This window comes from Chiloscyllium punctatum, chromosome 15 (genome assembly GCF_047496795.1).
Source record: "Chiloscyllium punctatum isolate Juve2018m chromosome 15, sChiPun1.3, whole genome shotgun sequence".
Lineage (NCBI taxonomy): Eukaryota > Metazoa > Chordata > Chondrichthyes > Orectolobiformes > Hemiscylliidae > Chiloscyllium > Chiloscyllium punctatum.
In genome coordinates, this window is record NC_092753.1 from 3,753,329 (window position 1) to 3,777,928 (window position 24,600).

General features: G+C 42.9%; 1 protein-coding gene across 4 annotated transcripts in view; it reads left to right on the forward strand.

The window, feature by feature from the left end:
* LOC140485988 (rho GTPase-activating protein 6) overlaps positions 1–24,600 on the forward strand; it is a 546,880-nt gene that overhangs the window by 397,355 nt on the left and 124,925 nt on the right. The window lies entirely within an intron of this gene.

Consider the following 24,600-nt stretch of genomic DNA (forward strand, 5'->3'; position numbering starts at 1 on the left):
ATTGAGGTTTTAACTAAAAATTGAGCTTTTTTTACTTTTTTTTGAACTAATTTGTTTTACTTTTGAAAAATATTAGAAATAGGGGAAAAATCACAATGTGATTACAGCCAAGAATAATCCTATTTTATATGGAGGAGGTTGTTTGCTTTTCAGGTAGACTGGGAATACAAAGGAACTCTTAACCTGTTAATCAGTCTGCAAATCCGAGTGGTTCGCGCTAGTCTCCAAGGGAAAAGTGTGATGATATAAAATCAGCAGCATTTGACACTGAATCTCTGTATATAGTTCATTGCCAAGTAATCCGAGACCCTTATTCAAATGGATGCAATGAAGAAATGATGTCCTGCATACCAGGATAACTGGGGAAAAATCCTGTAGGGCATTCCAGTGTAATGGTGAATTAAAACTGAGAAGTGAATTAAAACCAGGTAAGAATAAGAGAAAATTCCTTCCCTTACTGGTGTTATTGAACCAGATGGGTTTTCGGAACCTTTGACAGTAGGATCCTCACTAGCCATTGAAGAGGTCCCAGAGGACTGGCAAGTAGCTAATGTTGTTCCGCTGTTCAAGAAGGGAAATAAGGACAATCTATGAAACTGGTGAGTCTACATTGGTGGTTGGGAAGCTATTGGAGAGAATTCTTAGGGGTAGGATTTACAAGCATTTGGAAAGGCATGGCCTAATTAGGGACAGTCAGCATTGCTTTCTGTGGGGTAGGTCATGTCTTACTAACTTGATTGAATTTTTGGAGGCAGTGACAAAGGTGATTGATGAGGGTAGAGCAGTGAATGTTGTCCACGTGGATATTAGCAAGCCTTTCAACAATGTTCCTCATGGTAGGCTCACCCAGAAGATTGAGAAGCATAGGATATATGGTGACGTGGCTGTGTGGATTCAGAATTGGTTTTCCCATAGAAGGCAGAAGATAGTGGTGAAAGGATGTTTTTCTGGCTTGAGGCCCATGAGTAGTAGTGTTCCACAGGGATCTCTGCTGTTTGTGAGAGACATTTTAATCCAGGTCATTTATATATGGTTGGGTTAGTAAGTTTGCAGATGATACAAAGATCGGTGGAGTTGTGGATAGTATAGAAGATTGTCAAAGGATACAGCGGGATATAGATCAGCTGCAGATAAGGGCAAGGAATTGGCAGACGGAGGTTAATCCGGGTGAGTGTGAGGTGCCGCACTTTGGGAGATCAAATGTTAAGGGAAAGTATACAGTTAATGGCGGGACCATGAACAGCCTCGATGGACAGAGGGATCTTAGACTTTAAGTACACTACTCCTTGAAAGTGGCCACGCAAATAGATAGGGTAGTAAAGAAGGCATATGGTATGCTTGCCTTTATTGGTTGGGCAATTAAGTACAAGAGTTGGGATGTCATGTTACAGCTTTGAGACTTTTGTTAGGCCACACCTAGAGTATTGCATTGAATTCTGGTCGCCACATTACAGTAAGGGTGTGGAGGCTTTGAAGAAGGTGCAGAAGAGGTTCACCAGGACACTGCCTGTATTAGAGGGTATGAGCTCTAAGGAGAGGCTAGAAAAACTCGGTGTTTTCTCTTGAGCAGTGGAGGCTAAGAGGAGATTTGATTGAAGTCTATAAAGTTATATCTATAAAGCATAGACAGGGTTGATGGTCAGAATCATTTTCAGAGTTGCAATGCCTAAAATTAACTGCATACATTTAAGGTAAGGAGGGAAAGTTTTCTACATGAAGAGTGTTTGAGTCCGGAGGTGGTGATGGAGGTAGATACAAGGCAACTTGGTCTTTCTTCCTACCTCTAGCCAAAGTGTGAGATAGCCAAGACCTACGTTAAACTCCATCCAGAAGGAAAGATCAATTAAATTGGCAAATGATCCTAGTACTGATCTAACTCTCCCTTACATTGTGTAGCCAGTATGTTCATCATCGCGTATTGTTGTTTTGTTTTTACTGAATTCTCCCCTCTGCATCTGGAAATGGACTTGAATGCTTTTGTGGCTTGTAACCAACTTATTTTGCCCAACTGATATGGAGATAACATACATGTTAGGAGTGGTTATTCAACCTTTTTGAGGCTACACTACTATTCAGTATAATCACAATGGATCTGATTACTGCACAACCCTGCCTGCCTAGTTAACCTTTCACACACCCCAGCCTTGCTTATCAGGGATGTATCTACCTTTGTCTTAAAAAAATTGAGGATTCTGCTTCATTGCCTTTTTTTTGAGGAAAACATTCTAAAGACTCATGGTCTACCGAGATAGAAAATTTCTCCTTATTTTGGACTTAAATGAACGTACCCCTTTATTTTTTAAACAGGACACCCTAGTTTTAGATTCTTTCATAAGATGAAACATTTTTCCCACATTCCCCACCCTCTGGATTTTGTATTGTCAATAAAGTCATCTCTTAAAGTCCCTGAGGATTATTTCATTATCCTCATGACATGTTGCTCTAATCTTCTTGATGATTTGTCCAACCTTATGATAACTGTTGAGACCCTATAAAGTACTCCCACTATACTTTTCTACTGTTGCTTGCTTTTTAGGATCACCTATACTGATTCAACATCATCAACTTCCTCAGTTCTTTTTCAATATTGCCTTTATCATCTTTTTTTATTATTAGAGCACCCACCTCCCTTTTAATATTTTGCCTTCCTTTCTTAAAGGTTGAGTTAATTATGTCTCTATAGGTCAATCCATTTTTTCTATTCATGCCATTAATTCATCTATCTTGTTACTAATATTCATTCTGATTTAACAGCTTTTTATTTGATTTTGTTTTTCCCCCAATGTGGTCTTTGCCTGTAAATGTTGTGTTATCAGTATCAGTATCCCTTCCTCGTATGACCTGCTTAATTTTGTGCTATTACCTTTTTGCTTTCATCCGTATTAGACTAAAGCTCGATTGACTGACTACCTTAGTTGTTGATTTGCCAGGGTAATGTTTCCAGCCTGATTGTAAATGGAGTCCACACCAACAAAATAGGTCCTCTTCCCTGCCTCCCACTTGACTCTTCCGGTCACTGAGTAAAATGTTCCAAAGGCTTTGCAGGAGTATAATGAAATGCCTTTCTCTTAAGGACTGTCTAAGGTGGAGAGCTTACCGGTGGAATTCCAGAGGTCAAGACCTGGACAGCTGAATTCACAGCTGTTCATGATTGCAACTGAATTCTATAACATGGAACAGAACCTTTGGTCCAACCAATCCATGCCAATCATAATCCCAAACTAAGCTAGCCCCACTTGCCTGAGCTTGGCCCATATCCCTCCAAATATTTCTTATTCACATACGTAGCTCAATGCTTTTTAAATATTGTAACTGTACACACAGAAACCAGTCGTTTTTTTTGAAAAAAACACAAGGAGTTTTTTTTTAATCTTTCTTCTGTCACCTTAAAAAAAAATTGCCCCTGGTCTTGAAATCCCCCACTCTAGGGAAAAAGGTACCTGCCATTCACCTTATCTATACTCCTTATGATTTTGCAAACCTGTGTAATGTCACCCCTCAACCGCATAAACTCGTCCTAATCTATCCAGCCTCTCCTTATGTCTCAAATCCTCCGTTCATGGCAACATCCTGGTAAATCTCTTCTGAACCCTCTCCAGCTTAATAATATCCTTCCTATATCAAGGTGACCAGAACTGGACACAGTACTCCACAAAAGGCCTCACCAGTGTCCTGTACAACCCCAATATAATGTCACAACTCCAATACTCAAAGGCATGACCAACAAGGGCAAGGGTGCTAAGTATTTCCTTAATACCCTATCTGTACGTGATGCAAACTTCAAAGAATAAGGTACCTGAGTTGCTAGGTCTGTGTTCTACAGCACTACTTTTAATTGTATAAGAGCGTCTTTGACTGAGTTGATGATCCTCCTTTGCGTAGGCACATTCCAGAAGGAGGTGTGTGATAGTCTTGTCCACTCCACAGCCGCTTCAAGGGCAGCATGCGGTGCGGCGGAGAGTCCCGGCGTGCATAAAGGATCTCTCGGGCAGAGCCCTTCTCACCACCAGCCAAGCCACGTCTTGGTGCTTGTTGGAAAGTTCTGGTGATGATGCATTCTGTCAAATGACTTTGACAGTCTGTCCAGGGAACCGCTCGACAGGATCCGCCCTCTCCTTTTACCGAAGGGTCTCAAGGACACTATGTTCTGACCACTTCCTGATGTACTTGTGATCAAAGGTGTTTTTTTTTCATCAATTTCTCCACGAAGGACAGGTGATATGGTACAGTCCAACTACTTGGAGCGTTCGGCGGCAGCGAGGCCAGGCCCATCCTTCGCAACACCAGGGACAGGTAGAACCTCAGTATGTAGTGACACTTGGTGTTTGTGTACCGGGGATCCACGCACAGCTTGATGCAGCCACACACAAAGGTGGCCATCAGGGTGAGGGTGGCATTGGGCGTGTTTTTTCCCCGTTGCCCAGATCTTTGTACATCGAGTCTCTTTGGACCCAGTCCATCTTTGATCTCCATATAAAATGGAAGATGGCCTGGGTGACTGCGATGGCACAGGTTCTGGGATAGGCCAGACCTGTGCAACATATAACAACACTGACAGTGCCTCACACCTGGTGACCAGGTTTTTTCCCGCGATGGAGTGCAACCATTGCTTCCATCTGTCCAGTTTCTGCCTCATTTTGCTGATACGCTCCTCCCAAGACTTGGCACACGCCCCAGTCCCCCCAAACCAAATACCCAGCACCTTCAGGTGGTCAGTCCTGACAGCGAAAGGGATGGAGGATTGGTCGGCCCAATTCCCGAAGAACATGGCCTCGCTCTTGCCTCGATTTACCTTGGTCCCCGAGGCCCGTTCAAATTGGTCACATATGCACGTGAGTCTGTGCACGGACAGCGGATCCGAGCAGAAAACAGCGATGTCATCCACGTACAGGGAGGTCTTAATCTGTAGGCCCCCGCTGCCAGGAATAGTCACCCCTCTCAGGCTCTCATCCTTTCTGATGGACTCGGCAAATGGCTCTATGCAGCACACAAACAAGGCAGGAGAGAGAGGGCAGCCCTGCCTGACTCCAAATCTGACTGGGAAGCTATCTGATTCCTACCCATTGATTGAGACTGCACTGACAATATTGGTATAGAGCAGTCTGATCCAATTGCAGATTCCCTCCCCAAAGCCCGTTTTGGAGAGAACATCTCTCATATGTATGTGATATCCTGTCAAAGGCTTTCTCCTGGTCCTGGCTGATGAGGCAGGTGTCCAACCCTCTGTCCTGCTTGAAGGCGATCGTATCCCTGAGGAGTGCGAAACTCTCAGCGATCTTTCTGCCCGATACAGCACAGGTTTGGTCAGGGTGGATCATCGATGCCAGAGCAGACCTGACCCGTTTAACGATGACCTTTGACAAGATTTTGTAATCCGCATTCAATAGTGAGATTGGTCTCCAATTTCTGATTTCTTCCCTCTCCCCCTTCTGCTTGTAGATGAGGGTGATGATGCCTTTCCTCATGGATTCACTCATGGTACCTGCCTGAATCATACTGACATACTCCTCCAGCAGGTCCTGGCCAATCAAGTCCCACAGAGCGGAATAGAGCTCGACCGGTAAGCCGTCGCTTCTGGGAGTTTTATTCTTTTCGAAGGACTCGAGGGCCTTGGCCAACTCGTACAGAGAGAGCAGCTGGTCCAGCCTCTCCCATGTTCTGTCGTCTAAGACCTCCATGATAGAGACAGGAACGACTGGGAGGCCGCGCTGTTGTTTGGCTTCGAGTCGTACAGAATGGCAAAGAAGGATTTGCTAATCTTCATGATATTCCCACCACACTGTATTATTGATACTTTTAAGTGGTGAATTATTGCCCAGTTTTTTTTAACTGTGCTCACTCTGCTGCCATTGCAGGTGGGCCTGTCACCTTTTGGTGTGCATGACAGCTGAAACCATGAGGATGGCTCATCACCTCTGGGAAAGCATCTTTGGGAAGAGGGGGAAGCCACTGGAAGTCACCTCCCTTACTCTTGCTAGAGAGCCTCCTTCCCCTTACCCACACTTTCCTGGGGCTAGAGTAGATGTTCTCTCTCCAGTGGCCACATCTTCTCCAGTGGTAGTGCAGAGCCTGTGATTCACCAGCAGTTGTCAGGCGTTGAGATTTCTGCTCCCCCAGGTCCTTGAATCCAGGGGAAGGCCCACCACTGGCCTTGACCTGGCCTGAATGTTTCGGCAGGTCATGTCTATAAAGAGATAAGGCATGTCCCTCACTGACCATCCAAATGGTATTTGAGCTATCACCCATGAACCTCCCCCCACACAAAAAAAACTCCATAAGATTCCAGCCTACCTTTCAATTCTAGATTTTGCGTGAATTTGAATTCCACCAGCTGCCAAGGTGAAATTTGAGCCGATGCCCTCAAAGCGTTAGACTGAACTTCTGGATAACGAGTTCAGTGACATTACTGCTATGTCACTATCTCCCTCTGGAATGCACATCCACAGCTTAATGATGTGTGGAGTTTTTAAAATATTTGTTTGAGGGATATGGCTGCTTATGGCGAGGCCAGCAATTATTGCACATCACTAATTGTCCAGAAGATAATCTCACACATTATTGGGCATCTGTGCAATCACAGGTAGGTCAAAACCATATAAGGAGATTTCCTTCCTCATAGGATATGTGAACAATCAACAGTGGTTATATGGTCACAATTTCTCAGTCCACATTTTTGAATTCAAATTTCACCATCAGCCGTGGTTAGATTCATCCCATTTCCCCAGAAAATCAGCCAGAGGATCAGTACTCCGGTGATATTACCACTAAACCACTGCGTCCCCCAATATCATTATCACAGTCAATACAGTGTCATGTGGGATATCCAAATACAGACTTAGTAAAAGCTTGTTCAGTCTACCTAATTCACCTTTTTGTCAGCAGTCCTAGAGATGTACAGCATGGAAACAGACCCTTCGGTCCAACCCGTCCATGCCGACCAGATATCCCAACTCAATCTAGTCCCACCTGCCAGCACCCGGCCCATATCCCTCCAAACCATTCCTATTCATATACCCATCTAAATGCCTTTTAAATGTTGCAATTGTACCAGCCTCCACCACATCCTCTGGCAGCTCATTCCATACACGTACCATCCTCTGCGTGAAAAATTTGCCCCTGAGGTCTCTTTTATATCTTTTCCCTCTCACCCTAAGCCTATGCCCTCTAGTTCTGGACTCCCCAACCCCATGTCTGTTTATCCTATCCATGTCCCTCATAATTTTGTAAACCTCTATAAGGTCTCCCCTCAGCCTCCGATGCTCCAGGGAAAACAGCCCCAGCCTGTTCAGCCTCTCCCTGTAGCTCAGATCCTCCAACCTTGGCAACATCCTTGTAAATCTTTTCTGAGCACTTTCAAGTTTCACAACATCTTTCCAATAGAGAGGAGACCAGAATTGCACACCATATTCCAACAGTGGCCTAACCAATGTCCTGCACAGCCGCAACATGACCTCCCAACTCCTGTACTCAATACTCTGACCAATAAAGGAAAGCATACCAAATGCCGCCTTCACTATCCTATCTACCTGCAACTCCACTTTCAAGGAGCTTTGAACCTGCACTCCAAGGTCTCTTTGTTTAGCAACACTCCCTAGGACCTTACCATTAAGTGTATAAGTCCTGTTAAGATTTGCTTTCCCAAAATGCAGCACCTCACATTTATCTGAATTATACTCCATCTGCCACTTCTCAGCCCATTGGCCCATCTGGTCCAGATCCTGTTGTAACCCTCTTCACTGTCCACTACACCTCCAATTTTGGTGTCATCTGCAAACTTACTAACTGTACCTCTTATGCTCACATCCAAATAATTTATGTAAATGACAAAAAGTAGAGGACCCAGCACCGATCCTTGTGGCACTCCACTGGTCACAGGCCTCCAGTCTGAAAAACAACCCTCCACCACCACCCTCTGTCTTCTACTTTTGAGCCAGTTCTGTATCCAAATGGCTAGTTCTCCCTGTATTCCATGAGATCTAACCTTGCTAATCAGTCTCCCCTGGGGAACCTTGTCGAATGCCTTACTGAAGTCCATATAGATCACATTTACAGCTCTGCCCTCATCAATCTTCTTTGTTACTTCTTCAAAAAACTCAATCAAGTTTGTGAGACATGATTTCCCACGCACAAAGCCATGTTGACTGTCCCGAATCAGTCCTTGTCTTTCCAAATACATGTACATCCTCTCCCTCAGGATTCCCTCCAAAAATGTGTCCACCAAAAAGTTGAAGTTCTAAATTGGAAAAAGGCCAATTTTGACGGTATTAGGCAAGAACTTTCAAAAGCTGATTGGAGGCAGATGTTCGCAGGTAAAGGGACGATTGGAAAATGGGGAGCCTTCAGAAATGAGATAATAAGAATCCAGAGAAAGTGTATACCTGTCAGGGGTGAAAGGGAAGCCTGGTAGGTATAGGGAATGCTGGATGACTAAAGAAATTGATTGTTTGGTTAAGAAAAAGAAGGAAGCATATGTCAGGTATAGACAGGATTGCTCGAGTGAATCCTTAGAGTATAAAGAAAGTAGGAGTATACTTAAGAGGGAAATCAGGAGGGCAAAATGGGGACATGAGATAGCTTTGGCAAATAGAATTAAGGAGAATCCAAAGGGTTTTTACAAATATATTAAGGACAAAAGGTAACTAGGGAGAGAATAGGGCCCCTCAAAGATCAGCAAGGCGGCCTTTGTGTGGAGATACTAAATGAATATTTTGCATCAGTATTTACTGTGGAAAAGGATGTGGAAGATATAGACTGTAGGGAAATAAATGGTGACATCTTGCAAAATGTCTAGATTACAGAGGAGGAAGTGCTGGATGTCATGAAACGGTGAAAGGTGTATAAATCCCCAGGTCCTGATCAGGTGTACCCGAGAACTCTGTGGGAAGCTAGGGAAGTGATTGCTGGGCCTTTTGCTGAGATATTTGTATCATCGATAGTCACAGGTGAGGTGCCGGAAGACTGGAGGTTGGCAAATGTGGTGCCACTGTTTAAGAAGGGCGGTAAAGACAAGTCAGGGAACTATAGACCAGTGAGCCTGACCTCGGTTGTGGGCAAGTTGTTGGAGTGAATCGTGAGGGACAGGATGTAGTGTGGAATTGAAAAATATTGATTTTTTGTCCTATTTCACAGCCAACCCAAGTAATGGTTAACTTAGAACCTGTTCTATGGTAGCAGTCAATTCCTTTCTTTTTACTTACCTGAATATTGTAATGTTCATCTCACTCATGTGGCAGTTCATTCCATAAATTGATATGTTCAAGCAGAACGAGATTGTTCTTCACCTTCCCCACTCTTCCTGCAGTTGTCCTCCCATTACCTTTTCTCTCCTTCCAAAAGGTGATGATTAATGTGAAACAATTTCAATGGATCTGGAAATATTCCAACATACTGCTTGAGCAGTATTCCTCAGAGTGCAGATAATCAGTGTTAGCAGGTGATTAAGTGATGAATATCTTGGCCAGAGGAACAGTGTCCTTGCTCAATATCTGAAAGCACAGAGTCCAGTCGGAATAATGCGGCCCATTTTCAATCCAAACACCATTGGGGCAACATCAGGTTTAGCTACATCAGCAACAGTTGGAGTTCAACCGTGCCAGGCACTGGTTTAGCCATAGTGTTATCTTGTTGACATTTCGTAATTATTCATACAGCACAGTAGGCCATTCAGCTCATCATTGCTGTGCTGACTGCTTTTGGCAGAACTATCCAATTAAGTCTAATTTCCCCAGTTTTTCTTGAACGTCATTGATCAGCTTTCTGAAATAACTCCCGAGAGGCTGATATTCTGCCACTAAGACAACCTTTATTTACACATGGAGAGTCCTTGACACTGATCCAGCTTCCTTAGAGCAGCTTTCGGATTGAACAGAACCTTGGACACTCTGTTTATATCGTCAGGCAGGGCTCCCTGATTGGGGCTGTTAAATTGGTCCAATCGGGGAGCTCCTAGAATCCCTGCATTGTGGCAGTAGGCCATTTGGCCCACCAAATCCACACCGACTTTCCAAACAGCGTCCCACCCAGACCCATTCCCTCTACCCTATCCCTGCATTTCCCATGGCTAATGAACCTAACCCACACATCCCTGAATACTGGACAATTTAGCATGGCCAATCTACCTAACTTAACACATCTTTGGACTGTGGGAGGAAACAAGAGCACCCGGAGGAAATCCATGCAGACACTTGGTGAATGTGCAAACTCTCTCAGACAGTTGTCCTGGGGTGGAATCAAATCCGGGTCCCTGACACTGTGAGGCAGCAGTGCTCACCACTGAGCCACCATTTTCTGTGGTCCACCTTGCTGTCCTTGTGACAGTCACTGCACATTCCTTTTCCAGTTCTCTTTCAACAAGTATTATTGAATTCACTTTTTCAGGCAGTGTGTGCAAAATAATAAATTGCTGAGTAATATAGAATTCTCCTTTTCTTCCCTCTGGTCCTTGTTCAGATATATTTAAATTTGTGGCCTTGGATATTAACTGTTCACCAGTGTAATGATTCCAGACTAGGCCACCAAATTTATGTTACAATCTGGCTCAGGGCCAGTAACTTTTTTTTTAAGGAGACAAAATATGATATTGCAGGGGACTTAGGAGAATAAGGCCACAAGAATTTGAACAAACAACAATAAACTTTACAAGTTAGAACAGTAATACAATCTACAATACATGTACAATTTATTCAAACACCCAGAATTAACATAGTAAATCAGATAATTGAACACTTCACGGAGCACATCAAATACACGATCAAGATTTCCAACAATTTGTTTCAGTTCTTAATAACATGGTGGGTTATCAAATTTCATTAAACGTCACAAGGGATCATAATTTTCTTTTGCTGATCTAACCTTGAAATTCTCAGGAGCTGCTCCGTTATGAATTGCATCAGTGAGTGCTCCTCCCATCTTATCTCCTTTTCTCGGTGTAGACTCCCCTGTACTCTGAAACTGCACTCCAATATTTACTCATGGATATCCTCCAGCTTGTCAATGACAGCTTGCTTCACTGACCTCATCCTGCACCAGGATGTGTTCTAATCCTGCTCAGATGCCTCCAGCAAATACTGCTTTTAAGCTTTTCACCCTCCACCCACTGAACTATCATTGTTGCAAGCTTCTTCCAAACCGCATTCAGCCTCCACCAATCCAGAGTCCATGACCTTCTCACATTATGGACTCCACAGGACTGTTTGAGTCCTAATTCAGCAATTAGCTACCTACTAATTCCTGGAACACCTTTTGAGTTCCGACTGTCCAGAGCCATGCAGTCACTTTTGACTCTTCCTTGAGTCTCCTACGCAATGTCTAATTAAGCTGTCTTTCCAACAGTGCAACTATCTGCAGTACTCCTAAGATGGAGTTGCTGTCACCTTCTCCAACTAACTGTAACCTTTGAACTCCTCTTCACTGAATTCCAACTGTACTGAGTGACCTAATGCAAATCTTGCAATATGCCCTCCCTGTATTGTATGGCAGAACTGAATGCTCTTAACATTTGATCAAGTCCATGAAGGTTACATTCTCCCAATATGTTAGAAATGCATTTCATCACAACCCTTTCCAATTTATTCTATCAAAGTCCGTCAACCTTTTGGAAACTTGAGTGAACCATTTTATTGAGGAAAGACTGATCGCTGCTGCAGCAATCTCCAGAATGGTAAAAATGAGAATTGCATTTTAATAGATGTTGTAATAGATTTATGCCATCACAAAGAATCCAGTGAGTTTATATTGCAAATGTGTGCTGGGAGGATCAGCAAATAATAATTAAGTGCAGCTTAGTGTTTTGTGACTTTTTTAAATCAGAATTTTTGAAGACTTAGCTTTTTTGCCCTTACTTTTCTTGAAGCTACGTTTTTTAAAAATTGCTTAAAATAGTTGAATTTAATACCTTCAATCTAAGTCGTCCTGTACCTGCCATGGGCCGCCATGTCGTAAGACACTACAGATACATTGTTAGCTGCAATGATGAGCCAGCTTTGTCTGAGAACGCACTGTAGTTACGATTTAATAATGTTGTATGATACCACAATTTTGTATCTTCAAACTCCCTTTTACTGGAGAACAGCCTGACATTATTGAGGGACTTGCAGACAGATTAACAGTCTGACAGCTCACCAAGTGAATGTTCTTTCGATGGCATTAACCATCTCTGCACTGGGATGGCCACTGGGATGTTTTAATCCAATGCAAGGAGTGCTTTTTTAAACATACCAGCTTTCAAGTGATGAAGGGACCATGCACACACCCACATCCATGAAATGTGGGTAATCCCAATGGATGCCATCTGAGAATTCTGAGCCAGAGATTGCTGGAACAGTCTGGAATGGGCTTTGAATCCAACATCTCTGGACTGCAATCCTGCCACTGCAGCAAATTAAAAGGCTTTTCTCATCTTTGCACATAAATGCTTCCAAAGAATAGGGAAAATTAACCTCGTGCTGTCAGGGCTTGACCATCACTTCAGTAATTTTCAAAGTCATCACAGGACAAACTTTTGTGTAGTTCAGTTTTATTTTTTTACCCCTACAAGACAGGTGATTGGATGTTGTCAAAGCCATGTCTCACTGCGCTTCTATTTCATGTGACAAGAGGTTAACCTGCGGTTAGTCTGAATTTCGGATTTTGTCAATGCTCTGCATTTAGTGTGCGTGTGTTATCTGACTTGCTATTAACCAAGCAACAGAATAGGACAGAAACAGGATTAGGCATTTCAGGCCCCTTCAAGTGCAGTTAGAGAGTAATTTACATTGAACTATACTTCACATGATGCAAACATCTTAGGGCAAAAGCAAAAATCAAGTGTGTGCCTGTGGCTTACAGTAACGACTTGCATTTACATATGGCCTTATAAATAGTCAGAACTCTGATTTTAAATCTAACACTTCAAGATCTCTATGAACTTTAAGCAGCAATTGTCTTTACCTTTCTGTAAGAAAAGGCACCCCAACCTTTTAAATGTCTGTGAACACATTTGATGCCGTGTACTTATTATTTTTTTCAGACAGTAGGTAGTAACATTTCTCTTTTGCTATCTAAGACTGTGGAATTAGGTCCTTCATTTTGATCTGGTTAGCTCAACCTTTCATGAAGTGTGATAGCTGTATGGCTTAAAAAAAGCAAAAAACATGTTCCAACTGACTGAAGGGGAGGTGGGAGGAGTTAAAATGTAAGAGCCCAACACTGCTTCTCATTTGGTTGTATCAACAGCAACTGTATAGATCAGAACTTCCTGTCCTCCTGTTGAATTGAATATGACTGTTACGTCATCAGTGAAAATTAGACTGTGGACTGATTCTGTTTTACTGTTTCTTTCCTGCTATGTTGTATTAGGAGAGTAATTCTCCACATTTCACATTACACACACGCCAGTCAGACAGCATCTGAGAAACAGGAAAGTCAATGTTTCAGGCCGAAACGTTGAATTTCCTAATCCTTGAATGCTGTCTGGCCTGCTGTGCTCGTCCAGCTTCACGTCTGTTGACTCTTGTCTTCCGGCATCCAGTGTGCATCATTCATTAATTCCTGTTTATTTCAATGCAGTTTGTTATTTAATAAGTCACATGAACAAAATAGACCATTAAACTCATGACTGCCATCTTAGTGGTGATGTAAAGAAGAAGAGGCTTGCATTTCTATAGTAATAGTTCTCAAGATGTCCTAAAGGTTTTGAAGTACTTTTGTGGAATGTAATTGCTGTTAGAGTGTACACAACAGCGAAAATAACCATCACTGGCAATTTAATGGTTTGGTTAAGCAATGAGCAGATGTCTGGAGGACTCTAATGTTGTTCTCTTATATGGTACCATGGAATATATTACACTTCACTCAGAAGGCCAGCAAGGCTTTGGTTTAACATCCTATCTGAAATGCAGCACCTCCAATGACAAAGCTCCTGTGTGACTCCATTGCAGAGATGCCTTGATATATACATTATTTCTGACCTGTTCTTTACTTCTGTTCATATAACAAAGCTCTCTGGTGAAGAAACAGTATTGGAAAGTTTTTCATGTACTAGTGACCTGCTGAGAATTTTCTTGATAACCATCTTCAAGGAAATCAATATTTAAATTTTGAGCTTGGAAAATCAGTCTTCTCAACTTCTCAAAAAAGGCAAATTATATAAAGTAGCTTAATTCCCACAGTCTTGAAACAAGGAAGTATGCTGCTACCGCTCTGCCCACAACTTATAACCTCAAGCTTGCATGTTTTATTTGAAGTAAGCACTTGAATGATCCAGCTCGAGCAGTTTTACAATTGTATGCCCATATCAATCTTTTCTTACCATCGCACCAACAGAGAGTTGCTATCAGGTATGCAAAGACTCTGAACTCATTCTGTTTTATTAGCAAGCTGTTTTAGCAGTATCTGCAGATCACAAATCATATGCAAATGAAGACTAAGACCCAGTTTGAGCCTCTATCGGGCTTAACTGCTCTATAGGGGTTTATGTCCTGAAATGAGTTCACTGCAGCAAGCTGACCTCAAGCCAACAAATTGATTAAACTAGGAGAAAGTGTGGTCTGCAGATACTGGAGAGTCAGAGTCAAAAGGTATGGTGCTGGAAAAGCACAGCAGGTCAGGCAGCATCCAAGGAGCAGGAGGGTCGACATTTCAGGCACAAGCCCTTCATCACATTACTGATGAAGGGCTTGTACCTGAAATATTGACTTTCCTGCTCTTCGGATGCTGCCTGACCTGCTGTGCTTTTCCTGCGCCACACTTTTCAAAATTGATTTCGACCATCTCAACTTTAAAACCAGTGCATTTTGATATATTCAACAAGTGTCAAGGTGGTGCACATGGTTCTAATCACTGAGGATAGCTGCAGGACTCTAATAAGAACAAAGAACAGGACAGCCTAGGAACAGGCCCTTTGGCCTACCTAGACTGTGCTGACACATGCCTTTCTAAATCAAAACCCTTTTGCCTCTATGCTGTCTGTGTTTTCCTATTCCCTGCCTATTCATGTAACTGAAAAATGTGTTGCTGGAAAAGCGCAGCAGGTCAGGTAGCATCAAAGGAGCAGGAGAATCAACGTTTCGGGGCTTATGACCGCGATGTCGATTCTCCTGCTCCTTTGATGCTGCCTGACCTGCTGCGCTTTTCCAGCAACACGTTTTTCAGCTCCGATCTCCAGCATCTGCAGTCCTCACTTTCTCCTATTCATGTAACTGTCAAAGATGCCTCTTCAAAAATTGCTGTTGTACTTACCTCCTCCACTACCTTTGGCAGTGCATTCCAAGCATGTACCAACCTCTGTGTGAAAATGTTTGCCTTTCATATCTCCTATAAACTCCCCCCACCCCCACCCCCTTTCACCTTAAACCTATGCCCCCAATAACATTTCTACCCTGGAAAAAAGACACTGATGATCCATTTGATCTGTACCTCTAATAATATTGTAGACTGTATCAAGTCGCCCTTCATCCTTTCATGTTCAAGTGAAACAAACTGAATTTGTCTATTCTCTCCTCCATAGCTATGACTTTCTAAACCAGTAAACATCTTAGTAAACATTCTCTGTACCGTCTCCAAAGTCTCAACATCCAGCCACCAGAGCTGTACATAATATTCCAAATGTGGCCTAACTAAAGGAGAAAGTGAGGACTGCAGATGCTGGAGATCAGAGTTGAAAATGTGTTGCTGGAAAAGCGCAGCAGGTCAGGCAGCATCCAAGGAGCAGGAGAATCGACGTTTCGGGCATGAGCCCTTCTTCATTCCTCATTCCTGAAGAAGGGCTCGTGGCCTAACTAAAGTTCTATACATTTGTAACATGTTTGCCAAGTTTTATACACATGCTAAGTGATGCCTTAACCACCTTAACGACTTGTGTTTTCACTTGCAGGGAACTGTGGACTTGTATGTCTTGACTTCTTTGAATGTTGATATAATTTAAGAGTTCTGCCTTTTACTGTATACTTTCCTCCTGATTTAGAACTCCAAAAAGGTGTCACCTCACATTTGTCTGGATTGAACTCCATCTGTTATTTCTCTGCCAAGTCTCTATCTACATACATCCTGCTGTATGCTCTGGCAACCCTCCTCACTATCCACAGTCTGCAAACTTACTAATCAGACTACCTACATTCTGATCCAAATCTCTGTCTCTGTGTGTGGGTGTCTCTCTCTCTCTCTCTCTCTCTCTCCCTCTCTCTCTCTCTCTCTCTCTCTCTCTCTCTCTCTCTCTCTCTCTCTCTCTCTCTCTCTCTCTCTCTCTCTCTGTATGTGTGTGTCTGTCTCTTCTTCTCTGTGTGTGTGTGTCTCTGTGTCTTTCTCTCTCTCTGTCTCTTGCTCTGTCTGTCTCTCGCGCGCGCTCTCTCACGCGCTCTCTCTCTCTCTCTCTCTCTCTCTCTCTCTCTCTTTAAAATAAACAAACAACAGGGATCCCAGCGCTGATCCAAGAGGATCTCCAGTTTGAAAAAACACCCTTCCACCATTACTCTATCTTCTGTGACTAAGCCAGTTCTGTATCCAACTTACCAGCTCACTGCAATTTCCATGTGACTTTACACTTTGTGTTGGCATGCTATGAGGGACCTTGGCAAAAACCTTTCTCAAGTATAGACATCTACCACCCTGCCCTCATCAATCATCTTTGTCACTTCTTCAAACAACTCAATCAAGTTTGTGAAACACCATCTTCCCCACACACCTTGGTGGTGCCGGTGTTGGGACTGAGTTGGGCAAAGTTAAAAATCACACAACACCAGGTTATAGTCCAACAGGTTTATTTGGAAGGGCTAGCTTTTGGAGCACTGGTCCTTTGGTCAACCTCTACTACCACATGATGAAGGAGCAGCGCTTTGAAAACTAGTGCTTCCATGTAAACCTGTTGGACTATAACCTGGTGTTGTGTGATTTTTAACTTCATCCACACAGTCATGTTGCCTATTTCCAGTAAGTCCATATTTTTCCAAATGTTCCAAATAAGCTTGAAGTATATTTTGTAAACTATTCTGGAAAGCCTTGGTATTGGAGTGTAATGATTCTTTCAACAGATGGGATAGAGTAGGGCTGCTGTAAATTTAAGGAAGATATTTAGAGCTTTTTTTAAACCTCAACAAATTGCCCCTAGCTGTTTTAAACTATCCTGCATGGGATTAAGGGAAAATGATTCACATTTATTTTTAAACTGATGATGGATTAAACTCAGACATTCCACTCTGAGATTTTTTTTCCACAAAAGTATGGTTATCAAATTATTAGCTGAAAATTTATTTTGCAATAAGGCAGTTTAGGCCTTTTTTCCCCTCTTTTCTGTTTAATGTTTGTACCAGCCTTTGGCTGAACAATACTCAGACTATGATAATCCTCTTGGATGATTTGTTGTTCGGAACTTTGATAGCCAGTTGGATTGATTTGCTTCTGATTTATTGTTTGTCCTGATGGCCAACAACAGATTGGAAATGGAATAAGAAAAGCATTATGAATCTGCTTTTTTTTTCGTTGTTCCTGGATCAGATGTGCATACTCGGGAAAAATCAGTCTTTAGAAATGACCATCAAATTTGTTTTTTTTTTTGCCTTTCCTCTAGAGAGGGAAGCTGGATTGGAAGTTGAGCCAGTTGTCCTGGTTGCTCGGTTCCCAAGTCAGGCTGGACAGAGAACCAACCTTGGGACTCTAGTCCTGTAGTTAGTTTCAAAATAAAGATTAAAACATTTACTCCTAGTTATTCCTCCTTGGTCTCCATGCTATCTCTCCACCCCACAGCCCGTCATAACCCAGGCCCATTTAGTCATTGCTTACAGCCCTTCTATTCCTGTTCTAACTCTAGGCCAACTCAATCTACCTCCCCTCCAACTCACTACCCTTTGCCCTTCCCTATCTATGCCAATGCTCCTTTTATTTATCATTGGTGCACTTCACAAGGCATCCTGGCTTTGATTGTCACTATTAATAAATGCCACATTTTCAATGATACAAAAGTATGTAATACATTGGAATTGCTCCAACATATCCCTTGTGAAAACAAAAAATACTTGACCCCAAAGAGCATAACCTCTCAAGTTAACAAACTTTTTTCCATTCATTTAAATAGTTGGATCTGTTCATCAATAGGCAGCATGTTGTGAAAATGAAAGTTTGGGAATTCAGTCATTTAGCACAAATTTGGTAAGGATTTTTTATGTCAATATAGTTAGCACTATTTTAACTCCACATTTTCCTGGTATCTTTACTAATCTCAATGAGTTCATGCACTTTTTAATGGACAAGCACATCATTTCACAATCCCAAAGTGTGCCTTATCCCATCAAAGGTGTCCAGGGGCTAGCTCTAAAGGAGTACAAAAGGGGAGCACTGTAAAAGTCCTCTCAGCTCACGTGGCCTCACTTGCCCATTCTGATGCTCTCTGCCCATCTTCCATGGTCTCTTGTACTGCTGTGCCAACTTAATGCCTTCTTCTACGTATCAGCCTTTTCCCCTTCAGCTACCGTGCTAACTTAACCAACCCAAGTACCCATGCACATACTAGAAAATATAGTTCAATTACTTACATTTCTATATTGCAGACTACTTTATTGAGAAAAGTACTTGTATTCATAAGTATGTGTTTTAAAATCGCTGATACATATCGACAATTCCAAGGTATTCATGTCCCTTTTCTTTCACAGATGACCTGCTCCGCAGTTAACAGTTCCAAAGGATCCCTTACCCCTTCCCATCTTCCTCATACTCTCTCTCCCCTACCAACTTCTCAGAACTGTTATTTCAGATTTAAGTGGTCCTACATGATCCCTCACTGCATCATACCATTGGCATCTATGTCTTTGTTGTAAGAGCCTTGTGTTTTTGAAATTCTGTAATTAAAGAAAGCTCTGTTACTGCTTGCATTTCATTGTGAGTAATACAGAGGTTAAGAATTGAAGGTGCCTGTTCTGAATTATTTCTATATTATTGCTAAGTAGTACTTCATTGTGTGAAATCCAGTATGGGCCAGAAAGAGTAATTATGGTGACTTAAGTATTTACAGTAGAAATGGAAAATGGTTTACATATGTTGCACATCACTCTGGATCTATGACTATGATGATAGTATCTTCATGATTGTTGATGAATTACATCCAGATAATACAGGTTGATGGTTTTTACAAAACTGTAAAGTTTACTTGTTGAGGCAGTTGATTCCCATGCAGAGGACAGCATTGATGTCAGATTGACAGAAGGACTGGTTTTTTCTGTTTTATTTTGGTTTGGAATGTCTTTGCTTCAACAAGCTAGATATATCATATTTCAAGATTTATCATGCCATTGTTAATTGGCTTTTGTTCTTTGTAGAATTTTGAAGGACACCAGATATTAATGAACATCTGAGGCAACTATGGTAGAAAATGATTTGAGTTTTCAGGAAACTGCAATTGCGCACACAATTATTACTATTGCCTTACATACCTTTTAAATTTGTTGAATGTTTGTTTATTGTTAAATTTTCACCATAACTTCAAATGAATCCTTCCAAGAGCATGACTGGTTTAAACAATGCGTGAATCATCATATTTTTGTCAATCCATCATCTGCTGTGGTGCTTCCAAAATAGTTCACTTTAAATGGCACATCTATCCATGGTAATACAGGGTAGTACATCAGGTTTTGCGGGGAGTGTGTCCCCTTTGACCATCTTCGGACTTTCCTGAGAGGTTAAAATTTCTTTCAGCAACAATCTGTGAAGACTTAAAGTTCCATTTCAGTTGTTGGCAATAAAGGAACAATCATCAGTCAGGAAGAGCCCATTTTCCTGATCTTTTGCTGGACTGGAAAAAGTCATTGGGTTTCTTCCACTTTCCATGCTTAGCTTGGTTTCACACACCCAACTCTGACTCATCTCTTCTCTTAACTTCTCCATCACACTTTCTAGAAATAGAATACTGACTAATATCCCATTGGAAAGAAAGCATAATTCATGTTTTGATTTGTGACCCTTATTCATTAGCTTTTGCTTTCTGTCCACAGACGCTGCAGGATGTACTGAGTTTCTCCACCAATTTGTTTTCTTTTCGGATTTCCAGCCTCCACATTTTTGTTTTATTTCACTACAAGCCCTTTGACTTCCATGGTTACCTATACTATACCTCCTCTCATCCTGCTTCCCATGAGGACTCTTTTCATTCTCCTGAATTCTCCATCTCACTGCAAATTATTCTACCTTGAGACTGTGCCAAATTTGTTAGATCTTGCTTTTTTCTCAACTAAGGATTCGATCTACAAGTTGGCTGACAGGACCCTTGACTCTGTGTCTGCCCTGTTGTTCACTTTACTTTTCTCGTTCCTTCACTCTCCTTCCCAGCATCATGAGAAGGTTTTGCTTTTCCTCACCCTTCAACCCCAGTGGTCCATATAAGTTGCTTCATCTTTTGCCATTTCTATCATGTCATATGAGAGGTTATCACCAAAAGCATCTTCCATTTCCTTTTCAGCATTTGGAAGGACTGTTCACTTCATGGCACTCTTGACTACTTTTTTTCATCACTTAGTCACTGAGGTGTACAGTACAGAAGTAGACCCTTCGATCCAATTTGCCTGCACCAACCAGACATCCCAATCTGACTTGGTCCCATTTGGCATAAATCCCTCTTAAACCTTTCCTATTCATATACCTATCAGGATGCCTTTTAAAGTTTATAATTCTATCCACCTCTACCACTTCCTCTGCCACCCTCTGTGTGAAAAAGTTACCCCTCACGTCCTTTTTAAATCTTTCACTTCTCACCTTAAACCTATGCCCTCTAGTTTTGGGTTCCTCTCTCCTGGGGGAAAAAAAACTTTGTTATTCAACTTATCCATGCCCCCCTTGATTTTATAAACCTCTTAGGTCACCCCCCAGCCTCCAGTGCTGTAGGGGAAAATAGCCCCAGCCTATTCAGCCTCTCCCTATAGCTCAAATCCCCCAGTCCTGGCAACATCCTTGTAAATCTTTTCTGCATCCCCTCAAATTTAACAACATCCTTCCTGTAAAAGGTGATTAGAAAATTGTTCACAGTATTATAAAATTGACCTCACTAATGCCATGTACAGCCACAGCATGACACTCTAGCTCCAATACTCAATGTCCTAACTAATGCAGGCAAGTGTGCCAAATGCCACCTTCGCTACCCTGTCTATGTGTGACTCCACTTTCAAGGTACTATGCACTTGTGTCCTAGATTTCTTTGTTTGATAATATTCACCAGTGCCCTGCCATAAACTGTATAAGTCCTGCCCTGGTCTGTCTTACAAAAATGCACACTTCCCCTTATCCAAATTAAACTGCATCTCCCACTCCTTGGCCCATTGGCCCTTCTGATTTGAGGTCATGTTGTACTCTGAGGTAACCACCTTTACTGTCTGCTACACTACCTATTTTGGTATCATCTGCAAACTCGCTAACTATACCATCTATGTTCATATCCAAACCATCTGTGTAAATGATTAAGCAGTGGACCCAACACTGATCCTTGTGGCACATTGCAGCTCACAGGCGTCCAGTCTGAAAAGTAACTCTCCACCACTATCCTTTGCCTTCTACCTTTTAAGCCAATTTTGTAAGAAATTGGCTAGGTCTCCATGGATTCTGAGCTGAAAATGTGTTGCTGGAAAAGCGCAGCAGGTCAGGCAGCATCCAAGGAACAGGAGAATCGACGTTTCGGGCATAAGGACTTATGCCCGAAACGTCGATTCTCCTGTTCCTTAGATGCTGCCTGACCTGTTGCGCTTTTCCAGCAACACATTTTCAGCTCTGATCTCCAGTCCTCACTTTCTCCTCCATGGATTCTGGATGACTCCCACAGCAACCTGGATTACACCTCTTCCCACCCCACCTCTTGCAAAAATGCCATCCCGTATTCCCAATTCCTCTGCCTTTGCCGGATCTGCTCCCAGGAGGACCAGTTCCACCACAGAACACACCAGATGGCCTCCTTCTTTAGAGACCGCAATTTCCCTTCCCACGTGGTTAAAGATGCCCTCCAACGCATCTCGTCTACATCCCGCACCTCCGCCCTCAGACCCCACCCCTCCAACTGTAACAAGGACAGAACGCCCCTGGTGCTCACCTTCCACCCTACCAGCCTTCGCATAAACCAAATCATCCGCCGACATTTCCGCCACCTCCAAACAGACCCCACTACCAGGGATATATTTCCCTCCCCACCACTTTCCGCCTTCCGCAAAGACCGTTCCCTCCGTGACTACCTGGTCAGGTCCACACCCCCAAACAACCCACCCTCCAATCCTGACACTTTCCCCTGCCACCGCAGGAACAATAAAACCTGCACCCATACCTCCTCCCTCAACTCTATCCAAGGCCCTAAAGGAGCCTTCCACATCCATCAAAGTTTTATTTGCACATCCACTAATATCATTTATTGTATCCGTTGCTCCCGATGCGGTCTCCTCTACATTGGGGAGACTGGGCGCCTCCTAGCAGAGCGCTTTAGGGAACATCTCTGGAACACCCGCACCAATCAACCACACCGCCCCGTGGCCCAACATTTCAACTCCCCCTCCCACTCTGGCAAGGACATGGAGGTCCTGGGCCTCCTTCACCACTGCTCCCTCACCACCAGACGTCTGGAGGAAGAACGCCTCATCTTCCGCCTCGGAACACTTCAACCCCAGGGCATCAATGTGGACTTCAACAGTTTCCTCATTTCCCCTTCCCCCACCTCACCCTAGTTCTAAACTTCCAGCTCAGTAACTGTCCCCATAACTTGTCTGGACTTGTCCTACCTGCCTATCTTCTTTTCCACCTATCAATTCCACCCTCTCCTCCTTGACCTATCACCTTCATCCCCTCCTCCACTCACCCATTGTACTCTATGCTACTTTCTCCCCACCCCCACCATCCTCTAGTTTATCTCTCCAATCTTCAGGCTCACTGCCTTTATTTCTGATGAAGGGCTTTTGCCCGAAACATCGATTTTGAAGCTACTTGGATGCTGCCTGAACTGCTGTGCTCTTCCAGCACCACTAATCCAGAATCTGGTTTCCAGCATCTGCAGTCATTATTTTTACCTTGTTGATTTTAACCCTACTGCGAATCCTCTTGCAAGGATGCCTGCCTTGAAGAAGTTTTCCTCCTCTCTCTACATGAATCTCAGGGAGTCCCTCTCCCACTGCAACTCCCAGGTCATTTCCTCTGCCCTGAAGCTCTTCAACCATGTCGTGAAACAAACTCGCTACCACAGCCACATTTGCTTCCTCAGTGCCTGCCTCCGTAACCAACTCATCCCACACGGACTCCAGACCACCTTTAAACCAGCAGAGTTCGGACCCGAACAGGACAAACAGTACAGACTACAGATTCAAAAACACCAGCAACAGTTCTCCTTCAAGATCCTCCGCTCCACGCTTGCAGCAATGCGCCAGCACCTAACCTCTCTCCAGTCAGCCCTGCCTCAGCTGAGAGCCACCCTCTCTCAGAATTGCAGAGGACCCACTCTGTACTACACCCTCAGGAGAATTCATACTCTCAACAAACAGTATGTCAATTCCATCTCAAACATCAAAAACTGTAAGTACAACAAACCTTTATCCACTCACCTCCATAACCAGCGCTCCTCAAACATTCCAGATGATTCCCCTGGCCTTGGAACCTATTCCACCATTAGCCATGTGGCTGATGCAGCTGCCACCCCCACGCTGATTAGTTATACTAACCAGTGTACCTTGTGGAATCTTGAATGCTTTGTTGAAATCTATATAAACAACATCTTCTACTCTGCCGTTATCAATCTTGGTACCACTTCAAAAAACTCATTCAAGTTAGTGAGACACTATTTCCCATGTTGACTATCCCTAATCAGTCCTTGCCTTTCTAAATACATGTAAATCCTGTCCCTCAGAATCTCCTTCAACAATTTATCCCCCACCACTGATGTAAGGCTCACCCATCTATAGGTCCCTGGCTTTTCCTGACCACCTTTCCTAAATAGTGGCATCACATTAGCCCACTTCCACTCTTCTGGCACTTCACCTGTGACTGTCAATGAAACCGATGTCTCAACAAGGGGACACAGCAATCTCTTCCCTTGCTTCCCACAAAGTTCGGGGACTTGTTCCTCCTCCCTTTCTTGAGCACCTCTAAATGCATTTGGCATTCAACCTCCCTTGTGCTATTTGAGACATTTCCTTTCCTTCCTCCTCTACTCCTTCCACTGCCTCTGCGTGCCTAAAATCTATTGCATCTTTCTTTGCAATGAAAGATCATTGATACGAAACTGTTCGTCTCTGCAGCCCCAGCATTTTCTTTTTTCTTATTTTATGTAATCGATGCAAGATATAATTTCTTATCCAGTATTAACTGTGCATGTAAAGAAACAGAAGGAAGAGAAGCTGCTTTTTGTCTCCAGGATTTGTGATTTACTGTTCATACTTAACTGAAAGCATATCACCATTTGTGGTATAATTTCCATAGCATTGTGGTAATAAATATTTCTCCATGCTTGACCTTGTTTTATCATCTGTGGTGCATTACTTTGAATTGTAGAACTAATATAAACTAAATCAGAACCTGTTACCTCACAGCTGTGGTATGAATAACTAGTTTGGTCATTTTGCACATTATTTGAGGTTTGAAATTTTGCCGGCTATGCACTTGTCACTAATCTTTGGAGAGGACCTC